Below are 11,411 nucleotides of genomic sequence, written 5' to 3'. Positions count from 1 at the left end.
CCAGGGCGACAGAGCGAGACTCCATCTCAAAAAAAAAAAAGAAAGAAAAGAAAAGATCTCGCCAGGCGCGGTGGCTCAAGCCTGTAATCCCAGCACTTTGGGAGGCCGAGATGGGAGGATCACGAGGTCAGGAGATCAAGACCATCCTGGCTAACACAGTGAAACCCCGTCTCTACTAAAAAATACAAAAACCTAGCCGGGCGAGGTGGTGGGCACCTGTAGTCCCAGCTACTCGGGAGGCTGAGGCAGGAGAATGGCGTAAACCCAGGAGGCGGAGCTTGCAGTGAGCTGAGATCCGGCCACTGCACTCCAGCCTGGGCGGCAGAGCGAGACTCCGTCTCAAAAAAAAAAAAAAAAAAAGATCTCTAACATATTCTTGTTTAGCAAGAACTCATTTTCCAGTTTGTATTTTTAAGCAATATATGTATACATATGCTTATGTAATAGAATATTTCCTTTTAAAATTTTGTATTTTAATTTTTGTGGGTATACTAGGTGTATATATTTATGGGGTACATAAGATATTTTGATACATGCATACAATGCATAATAATTACATCATGAAAAATGGGGTATCCATCCCCTCAAGCATTTATCTTTTGTGTTACAAACAATTCAATTATACTCTTTTAGTTATACTAAAATGTAAAATTAAGTTATTGTTCACTATAGTACCCCTGTGGTGCTATTAAATACTTTGTCTTATTCATTCTTTCTAACTATTTTTTGTACCCATTAACCATCCCTACCTCCCCCACCAGCCCTCCGCTACCCTTCCCAGCCTCTGGTAACCATCCTTCTACTCTCTATGTGCATGAGTTCAATTGTTTTGATTTTTAGATCCCACAAATAAGTGAGAATGTGTGATGTTTGTCTTTCTGTGTCTGGCTTATTTCACTTAACATAATGACTTTCGGTTCTACCCATGTTGTTGCAAATGACAGAATCTTATTCTGTTTTGTGGCTGACTAGTACTCTATTGTGTATATGTATCACATTTTCTTTATCCATTTATCTGTTGATGGACACTGAGGTTGCTTCCAAATCTTACCTATGGTGAACAGTGCTGCCACAAACATGGGAATGCAGATAGCTCTTCAATGTACGGATGTCCTTTCTTTTGGGTGGATACCCAGCAGTCGGATTGCTGGATCATATGGTTGCTCAATTTTTAGTTTTTTGAGGAACCTCCAAAGTGTTCTCCATAGTGGCTGTACTAATTCACATTTCCACCAACAGAGTATGAGAGTTCCCTTTTCTCCATATCCTCACCAGCATTTGTTATAGCCTTTCTAGAATATTTCTTTTTCTATACTCTACACAAGAAATCAGAAACAAGCAATTGTGTTTCAAGAACAAGACTCATTTTTCATTCTATACCTTTTTGAAATTTCTATGTGTATGTATTACTTTTTCACTTTAAAAACTAGCATTCTTAAGTCATATTTAACTTTGATTATACAGCCCAAATGTATTATGATCTATGTCTTTTCTGGAGGACAGACAAGTCTATCTGCAAATGGGTCAGTTCTTGCCCAAAAGCAGAAAAATTAAGGGTTTCAAAATCATTTAACTGGTTTACCCTGACTGCTTCAAGTTAACCAACAAAGAATAAGCCTGCCCACATCATAACCACTTCATCATTTTCTACCTAACTCCAATAAAAGCTAAGTTCTATGGGGGGAAGAAAAAAAAGCTAAGTTCCAAACCCTTAAGAGGTGAACATTTCCACTTAATGGATTTGATTTTGTTTACTTTTGTTCAATGACTTATCTTAAAATGTCATATATTTAAAAGTATACTAGCATTTTTATTTTTGTTAGTCATGATTTTCTGTGTTATTTTTTTCATGAAAGATTACTTAAATCCACTTCAGAAGGCATGCTCTCATGTATGAGCCATGATAAGTACAGTTTCTCAACTAGTCCTGAATCTGACTTGACCTGCCATCACAGGAAACACCAGACTCATTGCCCCAGGGGCAGGTTCAGTTACAGTGTAATCATACAAAATCAGGTTCAGGGATGTCTTCAGGCATTTTTAGCTCATCAAGGATTTAGCTGTGATCAAGAGACCACAACACCTGTAGGGACAAACATTGATTTATTTCACTTTAGGGTAGCTTCAATCACAATCGTGAGACACCGTAGAGTAGGTCTCACCGACCTCCAGAAACACTTTATGGTGGGTTACCAAGAACTCGCCTGGAAGTACAATGAAATAACCATTGTGTGGTGATTCCATCTTCTCCACGTTGTCTTAAGTCACACTTACTGTTTTATTCAAATACAATATGCAGAATTTTGAATATGCCCATTCTTTATTTTGTCTCTATGAGTTACCCTTTTGATGGAAACACCTCCTTCGCAGAAAAAAAATTCTGTAATGAAAAAGTGTGCACTAGGTCAAGCTAGCCTACTATTTCTACTATTTCTCATTTGATAAAACCTGAGCATACAAAATCAGCTTTAAACAGCTTTTCCTTCACTGGTTAAAATAAAATAGAATTATATCCCTTGTAGCTGAAATCTTATAATATGATTTTCTATTAATCTGCTGAATAGTAGTTAAAGTTATTGCCTCCATATCTGTGCCTCTAAATGGACATTATTCCTATTATTCAATTACTTTTCCTGCTGTACAAAACACCCTCCAAGTTATTTCCATTATGATAGCATCCCTCCTAGCTCACTCTCAGTCCTCACCAGGTTTCCTCCACCCTGGCTACCCTCTATTCAACTCTAAGTGCTCCCAGTGGCACTATAAATTCCACAACAATATGTCTTTCTGTCACATCCTACTTGCCAATTTCCAGTCCCATATAAAATCCATTATTGCCTGGCTGGGCGCGGTGGCTCATGCATATAATCCCAGCACTTTGGGAGGCCAAGGTGGGCTGATCACCTGAGGTCAGGAGTTTAAGACCAGCCTGGCCAACATGGTGAAGCCCTGTCTCTACTAAAAATACAAAAATTAGCCGGGTGTGGTGGCAGGTGCCTGTAATTCCAGTTACTCGGGAGGAGAATCGCTTGAACCTGGGAGGTGGAGGTTGCAGTGAACGGAGATCGTGCCATTGCACTCCAACCCGGATAACAGAGCGAGACTCTATCTCAAAACAATAAATAAATAAATAAATAAATAAATAAATAAATAAATAAATAAATAAAAGTCCATTATTGCCTTTCCATAACTAGAGAAAGGTATATCTAAGTATAAATTAAATATATATGTATATATACACACACACAACAGACCAATCACAAATGTAATCCATCAAACTTCAAATATCTCAGGATAAATTATTTGTCTTTCTGAAGTATGCTCTCTGACCACTCTCAATACTCAAATGACTCAACTGAACCTATTTTCTCAAAGTTATTAAAGCCCCTTAATCATCAAGTCTAATAGCCTTTATCTCACCCTATATCCTCCTTGACATTTCTATAGTATTTGACACTGTTCACTATTCCCTCTCTTTTTCAATAGTTTATTTCTTTAAAAAAATTACATATATGTTTTTAAAACTGTAAATGGTACAAAAATATAGTTTTGCATCATTTAACAACAGGGATATATTCTGAGAAATGCAGCATTTGGTGATTTCATTGTATGAACATCGCAGAGTGTACTTACACAAATCTAGATGGTATAGCCCAGTGCACACCTAGGCTATATGGTATAGCCTATTGCTCCTAGGCTTCAGACCTATACTGCATGTGACTGTACTGAACACTGTAGGCAAATGTAACACAGTGGTATTTGTGTATCTAAATATACCTAAACATAGAAAAGGTACAGTACAGATATGGTATAAAAGATGAAAAGTGGTATAGCTGTATAGGGCAATTGCCACGAATAGAGGATACAGGACTTGAAGTTGCTCTGGGTGAGTCAGTGAGTGAGTGGTGAGTGAATGTGAAGGCCTCAGACATTACTGAGCACTATTGTAGACTTTATAAATACTGTGCAGTTAGGCTACACATGTTTTATTTTTAAAATAAAGTAATTGTGTATGATATTATGACAGCTATGATGTCATTAAGCAACAGGAATTTTTCAGCTCCATTATAACCTTATAGGACCACTGTCGTGTACACTGTCCATTGTTAACAGAAACGTCGTTATGCAGTACATGACTGCAGTGAAAATTAAACCTCTCTTCCTATCTGAACTTTATCTCTCAGATCTCCTCCCCAAAGGCAATTGCTATTGTCAGCTTCTTGTGCATCAATCCAAAAATTATATATATCCTTCTTTGTATACAAATGGTAGGATACTACATGTGCTGTTCTCTTACCTTTTTTGTATAATTTTGCACCATTAGTACTTGCAGACTGACCTCAGCCTTTTAAATAACTACATAGACTTCCAGGTTTTGGATGTTCCAATAGTAATGTATTTAGCAAGTTCTTTATTGATGTAGCCCCTCCTTTAGGAAAGTCACCACACCTCCTCCCAGTTGATATTGTGTCATTGCATACTACTAGTTATAATTTTTGGATTGATGCACAAGAAGGTGACAATAGTGATTGCCTCTGGGGAGGAGATCTGAGAGACAAATATCAGATAGGAAGAGAGGTTTAATTTTCACTGGACAGGGCCAGGCATGGTGGCTCACGCCTGCAATCCCAGCAATTTGGGAAGCTGAGGCAGGTGGATCTCCTGAGGTCAGGAGTGCAAGACCAGACGGGCCAACATGGTGAAACCCTGTCTCTACTGAAAATACAAAAATTAGCTGGACATGGTGGTGGGCACCTGTAATCCCAGTTACTTGAGAGGTTGAGGCAGGGGAATCACTTGAGCTCAGGAGGTGGAGGTTGCAGTGAGCCGAGATCACCCCATTGCACTCCAGCCTGGGCAACAAGAGCAAAACTCCATCTCAAAATAATAATAATAATAATTTTCACTGTACAGTCATGTGCTGCATAACAACGTTTTAGTCAACAATGGACCGCATACATGACAGTGTACACCACAGTGGTCCTATAAGATGATAATGGAGTTGAAAAATTCCTACTGCCTAGTGACATCATAGCTGTCATAACATCAGAAATGCCTCTAAGAAAAGTGAACAGGCCGGGCGCAGTGGCTCACGCCTGTAATCCCTGCACTTTGGGAGGCCGAGGCGGGCGGATCACGAGGTCAGGAGATCGAGACCATCCTGGCTAACACGGTGAAACCCCGTCTCTACTAAAATACAAAAAAAAAAAAATTAGCCGGGCGCGGTGGCAGGCGCCTGTAGTCCCAGCTACTCGGGAGGCTGAGGCAGGAGAATGGCGCGAACCCGGGAGGCGGAGCTTGCAGTGAGCCGAGATGGTGCCACCGCACTCCAGCCTGGGCAACAGAGTGAAGACTCCGCCTCAAAAAAAAAAAAAACAAAAAAACAAAAAAAAAAAAAAAAAAAAAGAAAAGTGAACAAAACAGCTAGGCGCGGTGGCTCACGCCTGTCATCCAAGCACTTTGAGAGGCCAAGTGGGCAGATCAAGAGGTCAAGAGATGGAGACCATCCCGGCCAACATGGTGAAACTCCGCCTCTGGCCGGGCGCGGTGGCTCAAGCCTGTAACCCCAGCACTTTGGGAGGCCGAGACAGGCGGATCACGAGGTCAGGAGATCGAGACCATCCTGGCTAACACGGTGAAACCCCGTCTCTACTAAAAAAATACAAAAAACTAGCCGGGCGTGGTGGCGGGCGCCTGTAGTCCCAGCTGCTCGGGAGGCTGAGGCAGGAGAATGGCGTAAACCCGGGAGGCGGAGCTTGCATTGAGCTGAGATCCGGCCACTGCACTCCAGCCTGGGCGACAGAGCCAGACTCTGCCTCAAAAAAAAAAAAGAAACCCCGCCTCTACTGAAAATACAAAAATTAGCTGGGTGTGGTGGCTCATGCTTGTAGTCCCAGCTACTTGGGAGGCTGAGGCAGGAGAATCGCTTGAACCCAGGAGGCAGAGGTTGCAGTGAGCAGAGATTGCACCATTGCACTCCAGCTTGGGTGACAGAGCAAGACTCTGTCTCAAAAAAAGAAAGAAAAGAAAACGAAAGAAAACTGAACAAAACAAAAAGTGCTGGTGCCCATAAGAGAGTACATAATGACATAAAAATAAAGTTTTTTTCCTAATAATGTTTAACATTACATCTTTAGAAAAACAGCCCTATTATCCCGTATTCACTTTCATAGTTTACCTTAGTAATTTTTATAATCACTATTGCCTGCAGACACAATTACGGTATTACATATAAGGTATTAATGCACTTCCTCTGCAGAAGATTAATTTTAATTGACATTCTATAAAAATTAACCTGAATATATTAGAATTTAGGAACATGTTACGTATCCCATAGGGTAAAATTAATATGACATTTAAAAATTCTTAGTTATACTTCAGTAGGTTTAATTTATACCAAAAAAATCCGTAAGGTAAGCTCTGGAACAATACTGCTTATCTTGAGGATGGGATGACAGATTATAATTGCTTTATTAAGTACAACATTCTGAATTTCTATGAAGCTGTAATGGCTTCTTGTGCACTAGAGATTTTGTTATTTAGTATGTAATTGATTGTAATGTATACTGTTTGCTCTTGAATAACTCCCGTTTTCCAACTCAGAGAGACTTCCATTTCAGCATCAAATAATATGATTATTGCATTTGTAAAGTTTCTGAAGTTTTTTAAAATATTTTTCAGTTGAAAAATGTTTTATAATGAAATATGATATAAGTTAAAGGGGAAATTGAATGTAATCCTCATATGTTTTATTTTAAGGCCACGTATAGTACATAGAATAGCTCCTCTTTTTTTGGCCATTACCCTTTAGTTGGTATTACTCGGAGTCAGTAAAACAAATACCTGAATGCTGAAGGAATTGGCAATCTCATGAAATGTTTTGATTTCTGCTTTTTAATTGTCACCCTTTGCTTTTACCTAACATTATCTGCTTTAACAATCTCGCAAAAATCTCTAACACCAAAACTCAAATCTCTATTATTAACTCTAAGGTAAATCAACCCCTGGAAATACTTGACAGAGTTTTGCTACAAGGGCTTGTTTCTTTTAAGCCCATTTTGACAAACTTCTGCCTCACTTCCCTAGTTTTTATGTTTTCCTTTGTTAACCTCTTATCACTCCCTCAGTCTGATTTTCAGGTTTTGGGACACAGAGACACTTCCTCCTCAAGCCAAGATAATGCTTTATTCCTTCTATCATAAATATTAAAGAGAAAACACTTGCTCTGTTTCATAGTTGAACAACTGAGAATTTCCATTGTACTTATGCTGTGTATTTACCTATTCTTTGAAGCTCGTATAAATGAATATTTATATGAACTCTGCTTTGGCCTCATAACAATTTGCTTCTGTTAAGACCAGGAGGCCAAAGACTCAGCCAAATTTGTAGAGAATCTCAATTTTCATGCATTGATTGTTATCCTAAACTCAAGTCTTTCATTACCCTTTCTGCTGTGTGCCTTTCAAAAGAAGAAAGGAAAAGGGAAAGTTGAATCTGTTGCTATTTCTTCTTCTTCATGCTTCTGTGTCTTAGTCTGTTTGTATTGTTATAAAGGAATGTCTGAGGCTGGGTAATTTGTAAAGAAAAATGATTGGCTGGGTGCAGTGGTTCATGCCTGTAATCCCAGCACTTTAGGAGGCCGAGGTGGGTGGGTCACCTGAGATCGGGAGTTCGAGACTAGCCTAACCAACATGGAGAAACCCTGTCTCCACTAAAAATACAAAAAATTAGCCGGGCGTGGTAGTGCATGCCTGTAATCCCAGCTACTCGGGAGGCTGAGGTAGGAAAATCACTTGAACCCGGTAGGTGGAGGTTGCAGTGAGCTGAGATCACGCCATTGCACTCCAGCCTGGGCTACAACAGCGAAACTCCATCTCAAAAATAATAAATAAATAAATAAATAAATAAATAAATAAATAAAATAAAGAAAAAAGGTTTATTTGACTCACAATTCTGATGACTAGAAAGTTCAAGATTGTGCATCTGCATCTGGTGAGGGTCTCAGACTGCTTCCACTCAAGGCAAAGGTGAAGGGTAGCCTGCTATATAGAGATCACATGGCAAGAGAGGAAGCAACAGATAGGAGGGAAGTTTCAGACTCTTTTTAACCACCAGCATTCATAGAACTAATTCCGCGAGAACACACGCATTACTGCAAAGATGGCACCAAGTCATTCATGAGGGATCTGCCCCATGACCCAAACATCTCCCACAAGGCTCCACCTCCAACACTGGGGATCCAATTTCAATGTAAGATTTGGGGCAACAAACACGCAAACCTTGCCATTCTGCTTCTGGCCCCCAAATAGCATGTCCTTCTCATATTGCAAAATACAATCATTCGATAGCAATAGTCCTCAAAAGTTCTAGCTTGTTTCAGCAACAATTTAAAAGTTCAAAGTCCAAAGTCTCATCTGAGATTTAAAGTAAGTTCCGTAGAGTTGTGAGCCTGTAAATTCAAAAATTATTTACTTCTAAAATACAGTGGTTGTGTAGTAATTGGGTAAACATTTTCATTCTAAAAGGAAGAAATAGGCCAAAAGAAAAAGGTAACAGGCTCTATTAGCAATTCTAAAACCCAGCAGGATAGATATTATATCTTAAAGCTCCAAAATAATCTCCCTTACCTACATACTGGGCACATTGGTGGGAGGGTTGGGCTCCCAAAGCCTTGGGAAGCCCCACTCCCATGGCTATTTTGGGTACAGCCCAGGTGGTTATTCTGACGGACTGGAATTTGGGCTTGTCACTTGTCCAGGCTGGAGTTGCACACTACTAGTGGCTCTATAATTCTGAGGTCGGGAGAGTGGTAGCCCTGCTCCTACAGCTCCACTAGGTACAGCTCTTGCATTTTGCATGCCTGCAGACTTAGCACCACATGGATGTCACCAGAGTGCACAGCTTGTATTCTCTGGAGTGTCAGCTGGAGATGTACCTAGGGCCATTTCAGCCATGGCTGCTCCACTCGGAGTGGTCAGGATCTGGGGAGCAGCATCCTGAGATGGCACAGGGCAGCAATACCCTGGCATCTCCCCCAAAACTTTTCTGTCTTTCTAGGCCTCTGAGCTAGTGGATGGGACAAGCAGCCTCAACAATTTCTGAAATGCCTTCAGGCCCTATATTGTATTAAATATTAGCACCTAGCTCGCTTTTAGCCATGCTAATCTCTTTAGCAAGTGGTTGCTCCACAGTACCCTTAGATTTTTCTCCCGAAAACACTCTTTCCTTCTCTACCACATGATCAGACTGGGAATTTTCCAAATTTTGATGTTCTGCTTCTTTTTTTTTTTTTACTTTAAGGAAATACTTTGTATTGTTATTGCCTTTAATTTTTAATTTTTGTGGATAGTTAGTAGGGTATATATTTATGAGGTATATGAGATAATTTGATATAGATAATAATACAATGTGTAATTACATCAGAGTAAATGGGGTCTTCATTCCCTCACACGTTTATCCTTTGTGTTACAAACAATCTAATTATAATCTTTTAGTTATTTTTAAATGCACAATTAATTTTTTTTTTTTTTTTTGAGACAGAGTCTCGCTCTGTCGCCCAGGCTGGAGTGCAGTGGCCTGATCTCGGCTCACTGCAAGTTCCGCCTCCCGGGTTCACACCATTCTCCTGCCTCAGCCTCCCGAGTAGCTGGGACTACAGGCGCCCGCTACCTCGCCCGGCTAATTTTTTGTATTTTTAGTAGAGACAGGGTTTCACCGTGTTAGCCAGGATGGTCTCGATCTGCTGACCTCGTGATCCGCCCGTCTCGGCCTCCCAAAGTGCTGGGATTACAGGCGTGAGCCACCGCGCCCGGCACACAATTAAATTATTATTGACGATAGTCACCCTATTGTACTAGCAAACGCTAGATCTTATTCATTCTTTTTATTTATTTATTTATTTTTGAGATGGAGTCTCACTCTGTTGCCCAGGCTAGAGTGCAGTGGCACGATCTCGGCTCACTGTAACCTCTGACTCCTGGGTTCAAGCAGTTGTCCCCGCCTCAGCCTCCTGAGTAGCTGAGATTACAGGTGCCTGCCACCACACCTGGCTAATTTTTGCGTTTTTTAGTAGAGACGGGACTTCACCACGTTGGTGAGGCTGATCTTAAACTCCTGACCTCAGGTGATCTGCCAACCTCAGCCTCCCAAAGTGCTGGGATTACAGGCATGAGCCACCATGCCCAGCCCATTCTTTCTATTTTTTGTACCCATTAACCATCCCCACCTCCCCGCCACATCCCTCTTACCCTTCCCAGCCTCTGTTAATCATCCTTCTACTCTTTATGTCCATGAATTTAATTATTTTAATGTTTAGCTCCCACAGCTAAGTGAGAACATGTGATGTTTGTCTTTCTGTACTTGGCTTCTTTCTTTTTTTTTTTTTTTTTTTTTTTTTTTTTGAGACGGAGTCTCGCTCTGTCGCCCAGGCTAGAGTGCAGTGGCCGGATCTCAGCTCACTGCAAGCTCCGCCTCCCGGGTTTACGCCATTCTCCTGCCTCAGCCTCCCGAATAGCTGGGACTACAGGCGCCCGCCACCTCGCCCGGCTAGTTTTTTGTATTTTTTTAGTAGAGACGGGGTTTCACCGTGTTAGCCAGGATGGTCTCGATCTCCTAACCTCGTGCTCCGCCCGCCTCGGCCTCCCAGAGTGCTGGGATTACAGGCTTGAGCCACCGCGCCCGGCCTTTCTTTTTTTTTAAGATGGAGTCTCGCTCTCTTTCCCGGGCTGGAGTGCAGTGGCACAATCTCGGCTCGCTGCAACCTCCGCCTTCCGGCTAATTTTTGTATTTTTAATAGAGACAGGGCTTCACCATATTGGCCAGGTTAGTCTTGAACTCCTGACCTCACGATCCGCCCACCTCAGCGTGGCAAAGTGCTGGGATTACAAGCATGAGCCACCGCGCCCGACCTGGCTTATTTCACTTAATATAATGATCTCCAGTTCCATCCATGTTTTTGCAAATGACAGAATCTCATTCTTTTTTATGGCTGAACAGTACTCCATTGTGTGTATGTACCACATTTTCTTTATCCATTCGTCTGTTGATGGACAGACACTCAGGTTGCTTCCAAACCTTAGCTATTGTGAACAGTGCTGCAATAAACACAGGAGTATAGATATCTCTTAGATATACTGATTCCCTTTCCTTGGGGTATATATCTAGCAGTGGGATTGCTGGATCATATGGCAGCTCTATTTTTAGTTTTTTGAGGAACCACTAACCTGCTCTTTGCAACAGTTATTCTAATTTGCATTCCCACCAACCGTGTATGAGGGTTCAGTTTTCTCCACACCTCGCAGGCACTTATTATTTTATCCAATGGTTTTGGATAAAACCATTTTAACTGGGGTGAGTTGATATCTCACTGTAGTTTTGATATTTGCTTCTTTTTAAATTACAAATTCCAACTT

The sequence above is a fragment of the Chlorocebus sabaeus genome, chromosome X, assembly GCF_047675955.1.
Source record: "Chlorocebus sabaeus isolate Y175 chromosome X, mChlSab1.0.hap1, whole genome shotgun sequence".
Lineage (NCBI taxonomy): Eukaryota > Metazoa > Chordata > Mammalia > Primates > Cercopithecidae > Chlorocebus > Chlorocebus sabaeus.
The sequence above is the reverse complement of the archived record's forward strand: the minus strand, read 5'-3'. Positions refer to the sequence as shown.